The following is a 21,713-nucleotide window of genomic DNA, read 5'->3' as shown; positions in this document are numbered from 1 at the left end:
ACCTGCTTGTGCCATGCACCACGATGCAGACAAGTAGAAAACATTATCTCCATCAGACACATTAAAAAACTGAAGCTTAGAGTGGTTAATTTCCCCAAGGCAATAGAGGGCAGAACCAGTATCTAATCAACAGCCCCATTTTCCACCTGTTTATGCATGTCTACACTGCCTCCAATGACAACATCAACAATAGGTACTTATTTATATGCAGTATCTATTTATTTTATTTCTATAAATCATTCTGGCCATTTTGTGCTAACAAATTAATTACCTCTTTTAAAAAACTATATTCGACTCTATTAGTCATAGCATCCTGACTGATGTGGGGTTTTCCATATCACCGTGGCTCAGGTAATTCCCACCAGCTGTAAGTTGTCCAGTGGAGAGATCCTTCCAGAAAAGCACGTCCGTCCACGGACAGCTGTCCCTGGTTTCTGAGGGTTATAGCTCAGCCACGTGACTCAGAAACATGCGTGGACCATCGAATGAGCTGGGGCAGAGAGAGATGTTCACGCTATTGTGAATATCATTTTAAAACCCTGAGCTGAAATAAACAATGGTTTGCAAATCAATTTCAAAGGACAATTACATATTGCTTCTTCTCATTTTTTTGGTGACTAAATTTTTGTGAATTTAGTCACAAACGGATTTGCAAAGGCACCCATGGTCACAAATAAAACAGGAAGATGCACAGCACAGCTGTGAACCCTCTTCTAAAGGAAAACATCTGACTCGCTGTTCAGGGTCGGCCATTACACATGTTGGGTGAATCATGATGATGATTTTGATTTTTCTACATGTTGAAGAGAGGCATATAATACCTCCACTTCAGAAAACAGGCACATTTTCTACATTTTAAGATTAAGGCAGGCTAGCCATATTTATTGATTTATTCCTCAATAAGCATTTGTTGCATTCCCATTTGTGTCAAGAACTGTGCTCAGCTTCAGGATATCAGTTCAGCAAGACACTCACCCTGCCCTTGAGTAGCTCAGTGTCCAGGATAGAGAACACAGATAAAAGTGGATGAGTTATCCTTATACATGATTAGTGCCTAAATACCAGTAAAATGCTGTAAGCCATCAAAGACTAGGTAGACACATGTGTGGTGAACCAGAGCAACCTCCTCTCCTTCATAAAACAAAAACAGACAACAAAATACTTGGCCTAATCTAGTAAACATAATTGTATAGTTAGCAATTAAATTCTTTGGGTTAAGGCTTTTTCTGCTGTTAAGAGGAACATGTTCCTGTAAGAACTAATAAAAACTGCACTACCAACTTTCTGAAACATCCCAGGCCTTTCTGTTCTAATGTCTCTCATCACAATGAGCCTTTACCACAAATGGCTGTTTCCTGCTATCTCTGAATGTCAAATTCTTATTCATTCTTCAAAGTCCAGTAGAAAAGCCACCTCCCCAGATAAGCTCTGTATGCCTTGGGCCTGCTTTCCTGCTTTCTCATAAATACGTTCCCTACTGGCCTATGTCATGGATATGTTTTCTGATTTTTTCTTTAGGAACACGTGGCTCACGTTGAGGCTATCTGAAGTTACTAAAAATAGAAAGATAGAAAGCACATCTTCATCCTTTTTTTCTGGAGAGTCTCTCCCACCTGGACAGCTAAGTTGGGGCCCTGAATTTCAAATGAAAGCCCCTCAAGGCGTGGGTAAACCTGGCCACTCCAGGACAGCAGAGTCCCTGGCTTTCCAGCTGTGCCCTTCTCTGTCCATGCCCGGCCTGGGAAAAGATCAGACTGTCCATGGAGCCCTGGAGCACACAGTACATGGGCGTCTTCCATCCATGAACCCAAATTAGGATCCCAGTGCACATGAGGGTCCTAATTAAGGTTAAACTGTACAGAAGGAACAATACCTGCTGTGTTTTGACGACACTGGATGTATCAGTCGGCTGAGGCTGTGTTAGGCTGCAGTTACAAGCAGCTCTAAAATCCCAGGGGCTTCCTGAAACAGAGGTGGCTCTCATTCCTATGACATGCATCTTAGCTGTGGCTGAAGAAGCAGCCTTTATCCAGATTAGTGTGGATGCCCTGGAAGAAAAAAAAAACAAAGGCAGATAGCTTCTGTCGTGCCATGGCATAGGTCACTTCTGCTCTCATTCCGCTCTCAAAGCAAGTCAGGGCCAAGGCTGACGTTAGTGGGATGAGGGTGTGTCATTCCCTCAGTGGGAGAAGCCTGTCAGAGGGGCAGTGAATATTTTAACAGCAATTTCATCTACCACAACATGTGAGAAAGATTTGGATATTGATGCAACCCAGAAAAAGCAGCAGAGAGACCAGCAGGTTTCTACGGAGTTTTAGTGGAAATCTGCTGATGTCACTGGCTAGTTCTAGGCCTTAACTTTCTCATCTATGAAATCAGAGGTTTGGTCTGCGTGGTGTCAAGGTCCCTTCCATCTCTGACACTGAGCCCAAAGCCTTGCAGGGTGGTGATTTATTTTGGTATTTTATCAAGTGCCAGCATCATTTCTGTATTTCTCAGAGACCTCAACAAGTAGGGTGCTTGGAAACATTTGCACATTTGCTGAATAAATCAGTTAAACCCTATGAATAACTTACACTGGTATAAATTCATTAGGTAATTCTCTGGAAGCCGCTTGGATGGATGGAAGGTGCTAACAAATGCCGAGAGCTGCGGGTATGGTGGTAAAAAGACAGAAGACAAAAAGAGAAGCAGACAGCGGCACCTGAGGGCCAGAGGGGCAGGCTGGAAGAGGCCACAGCTGCCCAGGCTCCGTGGGCCATTCCTCCCAGAGCTGCCCTCCCTGGGAGTGAGAGCAGATGCTACGGCAGGTCACAGTTCTTGATTTCCCTGTGGCTGGAAATTCCTAAACTTACAAAATCTCGAGCCATGTATATTTTGAAACTATTGCAAATGGAAAGAGACTTTTTTTTTCTGTTCCTTACTTTGTATTGGAAAGCTAGGTAAAGAACACACTCCCAAACCATTAGAATTAAATGATAGGAAATGCTGTAGTACTGTACAAAAATGAAATTCCTGATTTTACTGTGAAAAGGAAACGATACCCTTTTTAACCTAACAAAATAGTTGATTTGCCAAGAAAATGGGCTCAACTGGAAGAAGCTGCTAAGAAGAAATATATAGTCAGTGCTTTTGTTCCCATTCATTCTACCTTTGCAGATAAGAATTTTTAAAAAATCTCTCCTATGACTCCCACAAATACACAGCATTGCTATTTGAAAAATTACAAAGCATAATTTGAGTTTCATATTTGCTGTTTGGCTGGAGTGATGGCTATTCATTTTCTCTTTATCCAGGCCATTGTTCCTGCCCACATAATCACAGCTTGAAGGGCTCGCTTATGAGTTCCTTCCTTTGCAACTGTGGTCCACACTAGCTACTCAATTAGTTCATTTCTTGGTTGTAAGAATAAATAGAATGTGTATATTTACTTCTTGTTTACCAATGAAACCTGAAGGGGATCCAAAAATTTAGCCTGGTTTGAGAAGTAAAAAAGGTTTAGGCTCACAACAGATAAAATGTATCCCAAGCTGGGACACCACCGTGCTGCGGAAAAACCCAACCTTGTTCTTCCCTCTTGTCTTAAATTAACCATGATGAGCTGGAAAGCTGCAAACGCTGTAGTGATGATCTGAGAAGTGAAACAGAAAGCAAGTGAGGGGAAGCAGGAGTCTGTATGCATGTGCCCTGAAGAATCCTTTGCTTTCATCTTTCCTTTTTCGGCTTTCAAGTGCTCCTGTCACACCAGTGATTTGAACATTTCAGAGAAACACAGTCGAGGGAAGGAGCCTGTGCGCCCTGCCTTGTCAGCCCCCTGGAAGACCTGGCTTCTTCCCTGACATTCACTGTGGGGAGGGAAGACACCCCTGTGCCTCACCCCATTATGGCCAGTGGCCTCCCCGGTCCATGTTAGCAGGGCATGCCCACAGAGGGAGAAACAGCGATTCTTAGGCCTAACGCTTTTTCAATCAAAAGCATCTGATACTTTTTACAACCGACCAGAATCCGGCTGTTTCAGGTGGCTGACGTTTCCCATGGCGGGGAGGGGGTTATGCAGAACGTTGATGAAGCTTATCGTAGAAGGTGGGAAATGCCACTGGAACCAAGTGTCACTTCAGTACACAGCGTCCCGTCCTGAGTGAAGCACAGCCGTACCCTCGGTCAGAACCTACAGCCCGGCCGGGCTGATCCAGGAAGCCAGCCCAGCCTATTCGCATGCAGTTTTCCTTGGAGACGGGCCACCCTCACACTGTGCCTGTGTCCCCTCCCAGCCTTCGTCCCTGCTCTCTACCCACGACCCGGCCTAGGGTGCCTTGGACGGATCTCTTGCCATTTCCTGCATTCTGCAGGAGCACTAATTGAAAATTTGGGTGGCCTTGCTTATTTATTTTCCTGGAATGCAGTGGGTTCTATTTCCACGGTATTTTCTCAGCAGTGCAGCGTTTCCATTTCAAACTACAACAATAAGAAGAAAAGCCAGTACCCCGTCAGCACGCAAACACACAACAGAAAAAAACGTCCCGGGTTTGACTCGCAGTCCTGCCTTTCTAAATTGTAACTAAATATAAGCCACCAGAGTTGCCTGCTTGTGTCATGAAACTAAAAAGACAAGTTTGCTTCTTCAGGGAAAAGGGGAAAACACAGTGATGTGCTCAGTTGCTGTGAAAAGCAAAAGATAAATAAGAGGTAATATAAAAAGTTATTTGGTACCATTGAACAACTGATGCCGAGTGTCTAAAATCATCACAAAATGGACGGAATCTAAATTTTGGTCAGATTAATATAAAAAAACTAAAATTAAAAAAGAGCTTGCTTCATCACTGTAGCACTGGGGCTTCACACAAATTTCAAAATGTGCGTGTTACACTAGCATTGTTAGGAATATGAAGGTTGATGGTGAAATATTTTATTTTCTCAAGATGCTATACTATGTCGCTCTAATAATCTACCACTGCTATAAATTTTGTATTGCCTATACCATTCACAGAAGGCTCTATTTCAACGGATTCATGTAAAAACACAATTTTGGCAAAAATTAAATTTATATACCTGGCTTAGATAATTTATACCTTAGAACTGACTTTTGATTTCATCTTGGATGTATGCATCTTTAATTTCTAAACTAATGTAGAGAGAATAAATTGTTAAAATCTGATGCATTTTGCATGATACATATTTTTTAAAAGATTTAGAATGGTTGAAAATATGTACACGTTTGGTAGACTTAGTTATCAAAGATGATTACTTTTATTCAATACCCTGAAAGTGTGTCCACTGAAAGGCAAATACATTTCCATTTTTCTGTCTTTAAAATGACACTGAATTTAGGTCATTTTCTTAATCTTGAGAGCTACTTTCTCTTGGTTTATATGCATTTCTGCTATTGGTGTAATTGATGAGCATGGTAATTGCACATCAATTTACCTTGAAATGGAAAACGATAAGAACTTTCTGTGGAGCAAAAGGTGCCCATGTCTCTGAGCTGAAAGTAAAAGCTGGAAAAACATTGGATCTCTCATGTGGGCAACTGCTTTAAGAAAGAAAAGAAACTTCATCTGTACATATTAATCAAAAAATTAATGGTATAAATTTGCTATTTTTAGTTACTTTTTATAAATTGGTGATAGCACTAAACTGTCAAACAATCAAATTTTATCTTTACATTTAACAAAACATGTAAAGGTATCTGAATTCTTGGCTGAAATAACTTATTAATGCCTTACTGTAATTCATAAATAGAATTTTTTCCATACATATTTTGCCCTAAAATTAAAAGTGTCAAAGAGGGTAAAAAATCTGTTTGGACTATGCAAATATTGCTAAGCTGAACCACTTATTTTGAATATACCCGTGTGAGCTAAATAAGACAATTAGAGTTTTTCACATGATACTGATTATGCATTTGAAATGCAGAATCATAAGATATGCTGCACATATAATAATGGCAATACTTTATGTTTTTATAGATCTTCATAGACTATGAAAGTATTTTTACATATGCAATTGAGATTCATAATAATTCTCTGGGGCTCACTTGTTTAAAAAATATATTAAACTAAATAAGAAAAAGATAAAGGAAAATAAGTTTGTTTATTAAAAATATACACACAGTAATAGAAGCGAGTATGAAAAAAAGGAAATGTGCTGCAGTTTAAATAAAGAAGAGACTTAACCTTGGATGGCCCCGCAGAATATTTAATCCAGTACAGAGGAGGGTTCTTACAGCAGTTCCACTCTTCTGAGCAGTTCAGAAAACAAGCTAGAAAGCATTCATTCACTTGGTAGATTAACATATATTTAGCATTTTTTCTTTTCATTTAGCCGTTCTAAAATAAAAAGTTAAATGCAAATCACACTATTCATGGCCATATCATTTTTTTTCCTGGTAGTGAACCTCTTGCTGTTTCTGTCTTGTTACATTAAATTAAATCTTAAGAAAATAAATGACACCTGGGTTGTTATAGTCCATTTGGCTGCTTGGGCTTTTGTGGATAAGTCCGAACTGATATGGGGAAAGGCATGTTTTACTATTTGTACAAAGTCTCAAAAAATAAAAATTATACCTCTCTAATATTTTCCACTATCATTTCCACTTTGCTAGGCTTAACAATAAATTTTAGCACGGCTGATGGTTTCCCTTCTGGGGTTGAAAAACTAAAATGTTTTTCAAAGAAATGTACATCACACAATAAACAAGAGCAAAATCACTTTTTGTGACTTACCCTTTCCTGGTATGGCAAGAGGCTGCCATTTCCTTTCAACAGAGACGAATGAGGCCAGAGCATGTTTTACAATCTGTGCACAGACTCATTCACAGCTGAATCTAGGCATTGCCCAAAAGCAATTAATTTCTAAAATTTCTAAACTACGCCTCACAAAATGCGAAGTCAAGGCGGGAGGATTTATATGACAGAGGGTGGACCACCACCTGCAGAGCACACCAAGGAGGGACAAGGTTGCTGAATGGTACGCAAAAAAAACAAAACAGGAAAGCGTAAGTATGAACTACCTTCTCATCTTTGCTTTCCCTTGAAACTTAGCGACTTAGACAGAAAGTTGGAGTCTATGTACAATGTGGGATAACAGAGTTATTGGATCTGTGTATCAGATTTCTCTGTTTGACATTCAGCTGTAAACAACAGACAACTCACCTGATTTGGATTAGTTTATCTAAAGCATCAGGCAAAATATACCAGGTTCCTGATTTCTTTTTCTTGGGAAAATACATTGGTTCTTCTGAACACTTTCTCGTAACACACGCAGAAAGAGGTACTATAACTAAGAGAGCAAGGTACCTCTCAGACCACCAGGCCTGCGGATCATCCAGTGCAAAGACGGTCAACTTACTGCAAAATGGGAGAGAAGATGCCTTGTGGCCAGGAAGCCGAAACCCTTCCAAACACAATTCTCCAGTTACACAATCCACAAATGATCTTAAGAGCTGTTGAAAGCAAAGGACTAGTGAACAATCCTCCTATGATGAGTGGTTCAGCCACAAAAGAGAAATGTGTTAATCAGAGAGAATTTTTTAAAAAATTCGAATGCCACTGTCAGCATTCTTTTTACATAAAATTCTGTCAAAGACCACAATTTACAGAAAAGATCAAAGAGATGTGGAGAAAACAAATATTTAAATTATGATTGACGAGACAGAATGATGCAAGGTAGGTTAAAACAAGGCTAAGACACAATGGAATCTAAACATCCTAAAGGCCCGGAGCCCCTGCAGCCTCTTCCCCCCAGTTCCTGACACCCACGATTGTGATTTCCAGTGGGACCTGTCCCCAGTTAGCTCACTGCAACTCTTATTAGTAGCTGCTACCTCCAAATTCAGTTTAAGTTTTCAATCTTTTCTTAATAGTGTGTGTGGGTGTGGATGTGGACGTGGATGTATGCATGTGTGTGGGTACGTGTATGCATCTGTGCGTATGTGCATGTGAGTGTGGACGTGAGGATGTAGGAATGTTTGCATGTGTACGTGTATGCATGGATGTGTGGATGTATGCATGTGTGTGGGTGGGTGTGCATGTCTGCATCTGCGTGTACCTGTGAGAGCAGGTGTGTGTACGTGGGGGGTGGTGTGTGCATGTTCACATGTGTGCTTGCATATGTGCATGTGTGTATCCATGCATGTGAATGCAGGTGTGTGTATGCAGTGGGTGGGGTATGCATGTGTACATGTGTGGATGTGGATGTACAGTGGTGGGCAGTGACCCACAGCATGTGAATGCAGGTGTGTGTATGCAGCAGGTGGGGTATGCATGTGTACATGTGTGGATGTGGATGTACAGTGGTGGGCAGTGACCCACAGCCCTCCCTTGGGCTACCTGCCAGGTGAGGCTTGCCCATGATGAAGTGGGAGGCCCTTTGAGCAGGGAAAAGTGACTGGCAGCTGCAGGAGGCCTGCCTTCATCTGCCACTGCCTTGAGCTTCACCAAGAGTGAAAGCTAAAACGACAAAGTCATGGAAGTTACTTGTTACTGTTTCAGAATAAAAAAACTTCTAGTTTTCCCAGGGAAATTTGTTCTGTTAAAAAATAATATAAAGGCGGGCTAGAAGAAGGGAGGAAGGCACAGAGGAACTTATAATCAGTTTATTGCCAGTTTTCGTCTCTGTCCACTTCCACTCATTTTTTTTTTTTCATCAGTTAACTAATAGTTCTCACTTGCCTGCTGTCAGCTATTTTTGGATTTGTAAAATTCTTTCTTCTTAATATTGAAGTGTGACTTTCAGGAAATAAAAAGGCACAGGAATAATAATCCTTATAAAGTGAAGATGAATTTTTCATGCAAAAGGAATTTTTTAATTGACATCAATTTCCTAATTGATGTCTGTCACCACCCTCATCTGCAGACTGAAGTGCTCACTTCAACTTTGTGGAATGTTCTGATGGCCATCATCTACTCAGTGCTTCCGGACGCGGGGCATTCCTGGACTGGACATTAGGATCTCTGTGCATTATGTTTACCATGGCCTGAGGAGAACTTGGGGTGTGTCCGTAACCAAAAAATAGATGGCAATTTTCACATCTGGGACTCCCATAATTTTTATACACGAAAGAAGGCTTTCATCTCTAAGTGCTCCTTAGCAATTGGAAACTATTTTAAATTATAAATATTAGCAATTTATTAATTATATTACAGATATGCAAAAAGGATGTTAGCATAAGCTCACTGATTAAAATTACTAAAAGTTTTTATATTTATTTCATATTTAAATAAGCAGATTGCTAAGACTTCATGGAAGTACTTCACTAAATGCTATGTTTTTACACCACAAAATGTTTCTACAATGGGAAATATTCTAATTTCTACTTTAAAATGTAAGGGAGCTTAGGTTTATAAAAGTTAAACTGATGTTACTATTAGTTTGTAAGCTAAGAAAACATGAAATTTCATTGAATAAACTAGAAAGCCTTGATTCCATTAAAAACTACCTGCATTCTATAATTATGTTTTGTAAGGTCAGTATTCTAAATTATTTAGGTTCATTAAATGTTGTGAAACACAACATTCCTAATAATTTAAAATTTTAATATGTAGTTATTAGATTCCTAATCAGGATGTACATACAGATTTCAAACACTTTTGAATAATTAGCTATAATCATTTTACAAAAATAGTCATCATGGTATGTATTTAATTGTATACTTATCATTTGAAGCTTACAAATGCCTACATAGTATTTCTACATATTTCCAATAGAAGTCTCAATAATGTGTATGTAAATGTACACATATAATGTGAATTATAATATATATTTTTTCCAGTATGAATAAGTTTGCATTAAAAGATGGAAAGATTAATAGACTACGGGGCACAACATTTTAAAGTCGTGAGTTTATTCATCCTTGAGTTGTAAAAAGATAAGTTGTGACAATAGCTTCTGCCTGGGACAATTTCTGCCCTCAAGTACTGCTTACATAACTGTGTTTACACATAAGCCTGACCAATAGGACAGACCTTTATTCAGTTCCGCTAGAAATCTGCTGATTTAAATATGTTAGAGTGTGCTTGAAAAATAAGCAGGAAAGACAGATTCTTCAGAGTTTTAGTGGCTATTTTCTCCAACAGAGTTTCTTAGGTAACTGACTTGTATCAATCCCAATTGTAAACATTGAGCAAACAAGACCTGGCACAAAAAATAAAAAGGAGACAAACCTGGATTTTCCATTTATTGTCCACACCTCCCACCATTCAAAATATGTTTTCCTTATTTTGTTTTTGGAAAATTAATATTTCAATAATAATTTGTATTATCGTGTCTGTACTTTAATAGTGGATTAGCCTAACTTATAGAAAGCAAGAAAGAACGTGTAGAAAAAGGAACAACGCCTGGGGTGTAACAGGCAAATGTCAATATTTGTTGACTTGAAAACAGTTGAGCTTAAATTACTCCAACATGCATACACAGAAGACCTCTCTGAATTAGTAGCTAGACAATTTGTGTGAAAATAAACCTTCTTTGTAAGTGCTGTCGAGAATTGCACTGCCTCTAGGATCTGTGAAACACAGATTTCTTAGACAGCTTCAAAGAAAATAATTATTGAATTGTTGTAAACCAAGAAAAGAAAGTAATGTGAAAATTCTGTAAATACAGAAGATGGACTAAATATGTGAAAGACTCCCCTGTTTGATGTGGGAAGCTGACTCGTCTCTTTCTGGAAGAGCATCCTAAATTCTTTGAGAATTAACTTATATTTTATTTCTCTTAAAGCATGCCAAAACCCATTTGAGGGGCAAGGGCTGATACAGCCATGCATTTCATTCCTTTTTTTTTTTTTTTTTTGGCTGGGGAGAGGTGGCAATATCCTACTTTACATTGTAGAGTTTCTGGCCTGAAAATATGTTTACTAGCAAAATCACTGCCAAAACTGAGAGTCAGTAGTTACCAGCATATTTATGTAAAGCAAGAGCTTAGAAAGCTACATGGCATTTAGGACTTTTTTTCTGGATACTAATCAGCATCGTGCCTCATCACACAGTGCCTAGTCATCGTTCCACTCGGCAGTGCAAGAGGACCAGTGCTTTGAAGCAATCCAGCACTGTCACCAAGGAAAGCATGGTCTATGAATTCTAGTTCAAAACTGATTTTCCTAAAAAATGAAAACTTCCTTCTCAATGTGTTTAACAAATACATGCTTGCAAACAGGAGGTCACTTAACAGCAGAAACAATTATATTTGAACATATCCAAAACAAAACAATGTGCAGGAACAAGCAGCAATTACTGGCATTTTCTTTCACAAAATGAAGTCTGCAAAACATTTACCATCCATTGAGGTGCCTTTCTAGGATTTAATTCTAATTATTTAATTGAAGAGAGATTCTCCATTTGTTCTCAAATAAAACTCTGTTGAAAATCCTCACTAGTCTACAGAGTCCTGAAAAGCTATTGTTTATCAGAAGGAAAGCAGACACGTGTGCTTAAATCTATCATTCATGTCTGTGCATTCATTTGAGTTCTAATGAATGTTAGTGGAATGAATAGGCATCCTGTCAAACATATACATAAACCACAACAATATTGCAAATCAACACAGACACACATATCTGGGGTCAGAAAAAAATGTGGCCAAGCTCAGGGAGAATTACTTTATGGAAAACCAGGAATTCAATAAAAATGCAAAATTGATAATGCAACCCACATATTTAACATTATATTGTTTTCCTCTTTATCACTATACTTCACATCTAACCTATTGTGGTTTGGCTTTCTATGTCCATAACCTAGCCAGGGACAAAAAAGCAACGTTATTAGTTCACGGAGCAGAGGCTTTGGGGAGGTGTGGAAGTGGAAAGGACAGAGGAGCAAAAAGTCATAGAAACAGAAAAGTACCAGCAATCTGCTTTAAGATCAGAGAAAGTAACCAAGTTCCCAGTTTAAAATGGATTGCCCTATAGCTAACACATTTAAAGAATGAAGCACCTGGAAGAAAAAAAAACCCTTTAATTGAATAGCAGAACAATTAGTGTGATCTACTACCGCTGCTGGCATACAGAGTTATTTGGAAAAACTCCACTACCACCACCCATATGTCCTGTTCTACGCAGATGGCCAGATAAAGTCGCCAGAAGAGAAGTCCCCACAGTTCAGCCAAGACTTACGGCAGAATCGTTGTTTATTAAAAAGTGCAGCCGGGCGCGGTGGCTCACGCCTGTAATCCCAGCATTTTGGGAGGTCGAGGCAGGTGGATCACGAGGTCAGGAAATCAAGACCATGCTGGCTAACATGGTGAAACCCCGTCTCTACTAAAAATACAAAAAATTAGCCAAGCGTGGTGGTGGACACCTGTAGTCCCAGCTACTTGGGAGGCTGAGGCAGGAGAATAGCTTGAATCCCGGAGGCAGAGGTTGCAGTGAGCAGAGATTGCACCACTGCACTCCAGCCTGGGCAACACAGCCAGACTCTGTCACAAAAAAAAAAAAAAAGAAAAAGAAAAAGAAAAGGGCAGTCATGGGATTTTTGAGCTTAAAGGGACTTTTGAGTTTCTCCTATCCAACTATCTTACTTTTCAGATGAGATAACTGGAACTCTCAAGAGGTCAAACAATCAGGGTCAGTATCAGGCAGGATCCAGAATGTAAGGTTTGGAATTTTCAATGTAATTTTTTTTTTAAACCAACAGTCCTATAGTCAACTCTTGATTTTTCAGGGGCTGTGGATATTTTTGTTTCTTCATTTTTAGTTTCTCACTGCTAAACATTTTTATTATTTTCTTCACCAGGGGTGAAAAAATAAATTCATACTCAAATTAACTGGCTATGTTCTACGTTCTCATCTTTGTTACAAGGGCTCAGTCAGGAAGAACAAAGGTTCAGACTGTTGGCTAAAGTGTGTCCTGAAAATTATCTTCAATCCTGCATGTACTCCTCGTCCTTTAGTACCACAGAGAGTACAAAGATGAGCTCACAGGAGGCAACTACCTGCAGGGGGCAGGACAGACATCCAGGGACCTCCACTGGAGAGTGGCCAGGACACAACTGGTGGGCACTCTGGTGCATGCCATCACCTTCAGAAATTATAGTGCGTGCCTGCGAGGGGAACACAGCTCAGTTGGCATCTTAGGGGAAACCTACCAAACACAAAGGGTGAGAAACTTGCTGTTAAGGAGTGAAAAATATTTCATTAGGTTTGTGCGAAACCAAGGGAGCAATGAAAAACTCAGATAAAATTCATGTCATGTTAGATCAAAAGAAATGAGGTATAAAGACAGGCTTTATACCACGTTTCATATGCAAGGCAATCCTGATGCTCCTGGGCAGTGGGAAGCCTTCATAAATGAGTGTCAGCAAGGCTCAGATCCTGCAGCAAAGGCCAGAGGCCAGCACCGTGTCTCCCTCTGACGTGCAGCTGCAGCTGGTGCTTCTGCTCCCGGTGGGGTGATATGCCTGGACAGCGGAGCTGCAGAGTGGCAAGCCAGCGGCTGCTGCCATAAGACCCAGTCCACACGGCACACCATCACATCAGTGGGTAAAACTGGGAAGATGGTGCCATTTCCCATGTCTTTCCTATTACTGCTGACATCACTGACAAAATGCAAATTGGCCTTGTTCCCACTGAATAAAGAGGACCTTCAAATGGAGAATTCTAAAAGACAAGACAAAACAAACAAACCACTCCAAAACAAAAAATCAACCACCCACTCCCAGCTAGCAATTTAAGTTAAAATGCTATCATGCGGTCCGTTAGAAATCCTTCATTTAGAACATAAAGAGATCTAAATCCTTTTTCACAGAAAATCACATAATTAGGTTATTCCTGCCCTCTGCAGCACAGGGCAGGGCTGGCAGGGCCGGGACAGAACCCAGGTCCTCATTAAGCACAGACATTTTCACATTGTGACTGAGTTGCTCCTTCTCTCCAGGTACTGGGCTCTCGTATCTCTGGCAGTGTGTGCCTCTCCTCAATTTCTCCTTTCCTTCTGGACCACCTACAGACATAACCCACTGCCAGAGACGCCCAGATATAAACACAGGTGCAAAACACATCTGCATTATTGTGCTGGATGGCAGCACGGCCATATGGTTGGAGTAACACTATTGTAATACCATATCCCTGCTGTAGAACCAGCTTTATTTACAATTTTCTTATTAAAATATGCAAATAGCAAGTAAATAGAAAACCACAGAGCTCTGTTTTGCTGTAAAATTGATTGGAGACATTTGACTATTTTAAGGACTTCTGATATACAGAGCTCTGAATATAAAAAGCCCTGAAGCTAACATAAAAGAAGCTGGTTAAGTCCACTTAAAGGCATTTGCTAGGAGCACACCATAGTAAGATGAAGGTTAAAACAAAAGGATGTAAGGGGCTTCCTTAACCAACAGGTCCAATCCAGGAACTGCTAAAACAGAGTTGAAACTGTTGCAGTCCTGCAGAATTTCAAATTGTCCTGTAATCCTAAAACACAAAAGGCTCCAGCAAAGCATGGCAATGCTGGGTGGTATTTGGTGAAACACCTCAATCATCCATTTATTGTCAAGATGTGTACATATCAAATTTTGCTGATAATTTTGTCTTTAAGTGGCCACTCAGCATATTTTGAACTAGACAACTAGAAACAGGCATCTCCTCCAACTCTGCTACTATCATAATGTACTGTATTCTTATTTCATTTTTGTTTTTGAGGCAACATGTATTTATTGAGCATCTATTATGTGTGAGGCATGGATGAGCATTACAGCATCCCTCCTCTTAAGTTTATATTCTAGTGAGGGGAGAGAAACATTTTTAGAAAACAAATAGATAATACTGTATTTACAGGTTGTGGTGAGTGCTGTTACTGAATGGTCAGCCTGATGTATTGAATAACTGTGCTGGGAAGCTCTGTGGTATCTACAACAGAGAATAAGGCAGGAATCTGCAAGCATGGAGTTGAGAGCCTGTGAATAACAGAAGACCAAATAATCATTAGTCTTCAGTAAAAAGGATCTCTAAGATACAGCAAATTACAGTAGTTTTGAGGGTTAGGTTCTGTACTAATTATGGTTTACCACATACTGATGTGCCATACAGTACAGAACACAAAAGGTGTTGATTTAACATAAAAAAAATCTTAGAACAGGGAATTGCGTCTCTCCTAGTACTTCTAAAGACTGTTTGCAAAGGGATTTCATGCTTCAAAGTTATTCTTTCTCTCCAGGTCAAACAAAACTTGAGACAGAATTGAAAACACAAAGCTATGCAACGATATTCAATCACTCTAACAGCTACCACTGCAATTTTAGGTTTAATGATTTTATTTGCTGCCAACTTCTGCATATACTGCACTAATGTTTGCTAGCTGGCTTTGGAATTAGGACCAGAAATGTAAGAAAAAAGAAAGAAAAACCACCAGTACTCTTTATATTAACAAAAGAGTCTCTTTCCTCTTCTGAGTGTTTTTGTTTCAGGAATACAGTGTTATTCGTTATTTTTTTAATCCAGGAAAAATCTGTGTGTTCTCAAGGCCCATACATCCTGGCTTAATGGCAGGATCACCTAACCTGGGAAACGGCATGTCACTGAGACCCAGAGGGTTTGGTTTCACTGTGAAGGGGGCGTGCCGCTGTCAGGGATTTCTCACTTTATTTTTTTCAAATGCTGCCGCCAAGCCTCGGATTCACATTTCCTAGCTTCCCCCTTGCTCTTTATAATTGATGATGCTGGGGACAGTCAAGTGATTGCATACTGGGGCTGCACTTCAACACATCCTCTGATAAAAAGGAGAGGAAAATGAAGTCATGCTAGATTCCACATCACTTTTTTGTTCCAGGATGTATTTCCCTAAAAAGTGTGCAATTCAGCACACACATATTTGAGGCTGGGTGTGGTGGCTCATGCCATGTGGGAGGATTGCTTGAGCACAGGAGTTCGGGACTAGCCTGGGCAGCAGAGCGAGATCCCATTTCTACGAAAAACAGCAACAAAAATTACGCAGGCATGGTGGCACGCATCTGTAGTCCTAGTTACTCTGGAAGCTGAGGAGGAGGATCCCTTAAGCCCAGTAGTTCAAGGCTACAGTGAGCTAGGATCTCATAATTGCAACCCAGCCTGGGTGACAGAGTGAGACCCTGTCTCTAATAACAAATATATATATCTTTGAATTGTAATAAGTATAGGTTGTTTTTAGTCTGTGATAATAACAACCTTGACTGGATTCCCCCAGAAGCTGATCCAGGGCTAGCATTTCACCTGGGAGGTGACAGCAGGAAAGAGCAGGAGGGGAGTGGGGAGGCCAATAAAGGTGTGCTATGGGGCACTTCCCCGAGGGAGACTGGAGCAGCTCCCTGGGACTCTGCCATGCAATGGGGCACGTGCAACCAGCCAAGCTACCCCTGCCAGGAGCAGCCACGCCAGGGCATTTACACACCAACTCTTTGCCTGCCATTGGCCGAGGCCTTCTTCTGAATTAATTCTCTAGGGCTTCCAGCTTCCTCTGCTCCAGAAAGAAATCCCTCAAGCACAAAGAGAGATGCAGGTGTTCCCAGAAAGCAGCCTTCAGTTGGGGGAATCTGGATGGGCACTGATGGCCTCTGTTACTGTCCTGCCTGGCATGGCAGATCCACGGCTACAGATCTACCATCCTGCCTGGCATGACAGATCCACGGCTACAGATCTACTGTCCTGCCTGGCATGGCAGATCCACGGCTACAGATCTACTGTCCTGCCTGGCATGGCAGATCCACGGCTACAGATCTACTGTCCTGCCTGGCATGGCAGATCCATGGCTACAGATCTGTGTCCTGGCCCTGATTCCTCATGATAGTATCCAGTCATACTTTATTGGGGGAAAAAACCCACCTCAGGAGGGTCAGTAGGTCGGGCTATACTGCCCACTGCTGCAGTTAGTTCTAAGGCTATAGTGATTTTCATCATCTTCTTCCTTAATCACTTCGCTTGGTTCTCTTCACCTGCAGCTAGCACTTCTGTGGCCCAGGCTGCTTCCTCAACGAAGTGACCCAGACCTTCTTCCCTGTGAGGTCTGAGCCCTTGGTTATCATTCCTTGTCAGGCCAGGGTTGCTGCATTGCCAGTTTACTGGTATCACCAGGCAAGGAAAAGATGCCCGGTGAGTCCCCTGCATTCCAGGAATAATCCTCCCTCCCGTTTCCTACTCATAACCAGGACCAAATTTTGTTGCCTGGGATCCATGAGGATCTCAAATAAGGACAGGCTTTTAGATTTAGTGAACCTTGTGTCACCCAGGAGAGCATCTTCAGCACATCCCAAGGGCCAGGACTCTAGCTACTGGGGATGCAGCACCATACACTGATATTAGGTTCTGAATATATACTGCATCCCACAGCACAGCTTCCAACCCTGCTGGAGCATTCACTGTGCCTTTGTGGGGCCATGCTGGTGTCCTATCAGGGTGGCAGTTTGGGGTGTGCGATCTATGGTGGAACCAGTGGAGCTTGCGGTCACATCCCCTTTGTCTGCCTCTTTTGCTCTTACAAGGGTGCTTGGTCCAAGGTGGTATTATGGGAAACCCTGTGATGATAAGGCAAGACATTCTGTAAACAATTGGGTAGTCATGCCTGCAAGGCTCTACAAGCAAGGAAGACAAACCCAAACCCAGAATATACATCTGGGCCTATGGAAATCAACTTGCCACCAACTGGCTGCTTGGTCTTCTTGAGGGACGGCAGCCACCATACCACGGGCTGCCCATTGGCCTCTGCAGCTGGAGAGGGCAGAGGCACTGTCTAGATCTGCCTTGTTTAGTGGGTCCCTGGAGCCTTCAACCCTGTGAATGGCCATTCCATTCACAGGCCCATTGTGCAGAGGCTGCCTGACCTGCCCTAGCTGAATCATCCCATTTGCTCTGTGCTCTGCTGTGGATGCTGTCTGCCGGGCAGGCATTCGTGTAAGACACATAGATGGGCCAAATACTAAGTTTGTGTGAGGAGCATGTGTGAGTTCTTGAGCTGAGAGGTTGTGATATCCACAGCATGGTTGTGCAGCTGCTTCCCGGCCACCCTCCTCTCCATCCAGCTCTTATGTTTCTCCAGCAGGTCTCCTACCTTTGGGAATTTCTGCACCAAAAGCAGGCACATACTCTTGGTCACATATAGTCCTGAGGGCAGCCCAACTCCGCCAAGAACTCCACAGTGATGCTCAGCTCCACTCTGACAGCAGCAAGCACAGGCTCACGGGTGCCTCCGGCCAGCAACTACTAACCCAGATTAAAACAGCTGAGTGAATTCCTCATAAGCTCCAAGAGGTATCTTACCCAATTGCTAGGTGGCTTTCTTTTCTTCCTTTTCTTTTTTTTTGACAGCATCTCACTCTGTAGCCTAGGCTGGAGTGCAGTGGCATGATCTCGGCTCACTGCAACCTCCGCCTCCAGGGTTCAAGCGATTCTCCTGCCTCAGCCTCCCAAGTAGCCGGGACTACAGGCACGTGCAACCACGCCCGGCTAATTTTTTGTATTTTTAGTAGAGATGGCATTTCACCATGTTAGCCAGGATGGTCTTAGCCTCCTGGCCTCATGATCCACCCGCCTTGGCCTCCCAAAGCGCTGGGATTACAAGCATGAGCCACCGCGCCCGGCCTGGGGGCTTTCTCTATAGTGCGGGAAGACTTTAGGGTGACCACATAGTGTCTAAAAGGAACACTTGTGACAGTAAAAAGGGCACTCAATAATTAAGCCATCATGACAGACACAAATCAGTCATTCCAGGCAAAGTGGAACATGTGGTCACCTTAGTTATCTGCCTTCTTTGCCAGTTCAAGTGGCCAATTCCAGGATAACCAGAAAAACCCATCTAAATATCCTGTCACACCAGCTTAAACCCCATGATCCTGTCTGATGTCATTTCTCTGCATAGACTCCGAACTCCTGTTCCCTGCTCCATCTTCTGTGTCGAACTCCAATCTCAGCTACATCTAATTTTCTACTAACTCCCTGCCTGCACCAGAGCAGCCGAAACAACACAAGCAGGCTGACTGGTTCCATTTGAAACTTAAGACCACACATCCCAAGTGGGCATTCTGCCCTCCCTGGCAATCTGACTACATATCCTTAGTAATTCACCTTACAATGTCGAAGATGACAACCTCACCCCTTCTCAATTCCCCCTTGCCTCCACCCCCCGCTCACAGATGATCTTGTTGGCTCCTTTGTTAATATAGAAGCAACCAGAAGAGTATTTTCTCACTTTCTCCTCACCATGTCTACCAACCCACAACTAGAGCTTCACATTCCGCTCACTCTCCTACTACACAGCTCAACTCTGGTGGCTCCTTTCTAAGAACAACCTCTGCCCTCGTGCAATAGATCCTATCCTCTCTTACCTTTCTCAAAGACTTTGCTCTGCAGTTGCTCCCTCTCTCCTGCAACAGCAGTTCCCTCTTTACCCATTTCGTTAATAGCTCCCATCTTAAAACAGACTTTTTCCTTGATACCATGCCTCTCTAGCAACTACCTCCCAACTCTGCTCCCTTTGTCACAAAACTCCTCAGAGTGGTTGTCAAAGTAGCCAGATGAAAATACAGAACAACCAAAACAGAGATATAGATCAATGGAACACAACAGAGCCCTCAGAAATAACACCGCATATCTACAACTATCTGATCTTTGACAAACCTGAGAAAAACAAGAAATGGGGAAAGGATTCCCTATTTAATAAATGGTGCTGGGAAAACTGGCTAGCCATATGGAGAAAGCTGAAACTGGATCCCTTCCTTACACCTTATACAAAAATCAACTCAAGATGGATTAAAGACTTAAATGTTAGACCTAAAACCATAAAAACCCTAGAAGAAAACCTAGGCATTACCATTCAGGACATAGGCATGGGCAAGGACTTCATGTCTAAAACACCAAAAGCAATGGCAACAAAAGCCAAAATTGACAAATGGGATCTAATTAAACTCAAGAGCTTCTGCACAGCAAAAGAAACTACCATCAGAGTGAACAGGCAACCTACAAAATGGGAGAAAATTTTCGCAACCTACTCATCTGACAAAGGGCTAATATCCAGAATCTACAATGAACTCCAACAAATTTACAAGAAAAAAACAAACAACCCCATCAAAAAGTGGGCGAAGGACATGAACAGACACTTCTCAAAAGAAGACATTTATGCAGCCAAAAAACACATGAAAAAATGCTCACCGTCACTGGCCATCAGAGAAATGCAAATCAAAACCACAATGAGATACCATCTCGCACCAGTTAGAATGGCAATCATTAAAAAGTCAGGAAACAACAGGTGCTGGAGAGGATGTGGAGAAATAGGAACACTTTTACACTGTTGGTGGGACTGTAAACTAGTTTAACCATTGTGGAAGTCAGTGTGGCGATTCCTCAGGGATCTAGAACTAGAAATACCATTTGACCCAGCCATCCCATTACTGGGTATATACCCAAAGGACTATAAATCATGCTGCTATAAAGACACATGCACACGTATGTTTATTGCGGCACTATTCACAATAGCAAAGACTTGGAACCAACCCAAATGTCCAACAATGATAGACTGGATTAAGAAAACGTGGCACATATACACCATGGAATACTATGCAGCCATAAAAAATGATGAGTTCACGTCCTTTGTATGGACATGGATGAAATTGGAAATCATCATTCTCAGTAAACTATCGCAAGAACAAAAAACCAAACACTGCATATTCTCACTCATAGGTGGGAATTGAACAATGAGAACACATGGACACAGGAAGGGGAACATCACACTCTGGGGACTGTTGTGGGGTGGGGGGAGTGGGGAGGGATAGCATTTGGAGATATACCTAATGCTAGATGACGAGTTAGTGGCTGCAGCACACCAGCATGGCACATGTATACATATGTAACTAACCTGCACATTGCGCACATGTATCCTAAAACCTAAAGTATAATAAAAAATAAATAAATAAAAAAATACAGAACATCCAGTCAAATGTGAATTTCAGATAATAATAACTTAGTATACATATGTCCCGTGCAATATTTGGGCCATACTTTTACTAACAAATACTAAAACTGTGTCTGGAATTGGTAGGTTCTTGGTCTCACTGACTTCAAGAATGAAGCCGCGGACCCTGGCGGTAGGTGTTACAGCTCTTAAAGGCGGCGTGTCTGGAGTTTGCTCCTTCTGATGTTCAGATGTGTTCAGAGTCTTTTCCTTCTGGTAGGGACGTGATCTTGCTGGCTCAGGAGTGAAACTGCAGACCTTCGCAGTGAGCGTTACAGTTCCTAAAGTGGCGTGTCTGGAGCTGTTCCATCCTCCTGGTGGGTTCTTGATCTCCCTGGCTTCAAAAGTGAAGCTACAGACCTTCGCGGCAATTGTTACAGCTCATAGAAGCAGTGTGGACCCAAAGTATAAGCAGCAGCCAGATTTACCCCAAACAGCGAAAAAACAAACCCTCCACACCACAGAAAGAAACCCGAGCAAACTACCACCGCCAGCTCGGGCAGCCTGCTTTTATTCTCTTATCTGGCCCCCACCCACATCCTGCTGATTGGTCCATTTTACAGAGAGCCAATTGGTCCAAGCAGATTGGTCCATTTTACAGAGAGCTGATTGGTCCATTTTGACAGGGTGCTGATTGGTGCGTTTACAATCCCTGAGCTAGACACAAAAGTCCTCCACCTCTCCACTAGATAAGCTAGACACAGATTGTGGACACAAAGGTTCTCCAAGTCCCCACCAGAGTAGCTAGATACAGAGTGTCGATTGGTGCATTCACAAACCCTGAGCTACACACAGGGTGCTGATTGGTGTGTT

This window comes from Pongo abelii, chromosome 5 (assembly GCF_028885655.2).
Source record: "Pongo abelii isolate AG06213 chromosome 5, NHGRI_mPonAbe1-v2.0_pri, whole genome shotgun sequence".
In the NCBI taxonomy this organism is placed as follows: domain Eukaryota; kingdom Metazoa; phylum Chordata; class Mammalia; order Primates; family Hominidae; genus Pongo; species Pongo abelii.
The sequence above is the reverse complement of the archived record's forward strand: the minus strand, read 5'-3'. Positions refer to the sequence as shown.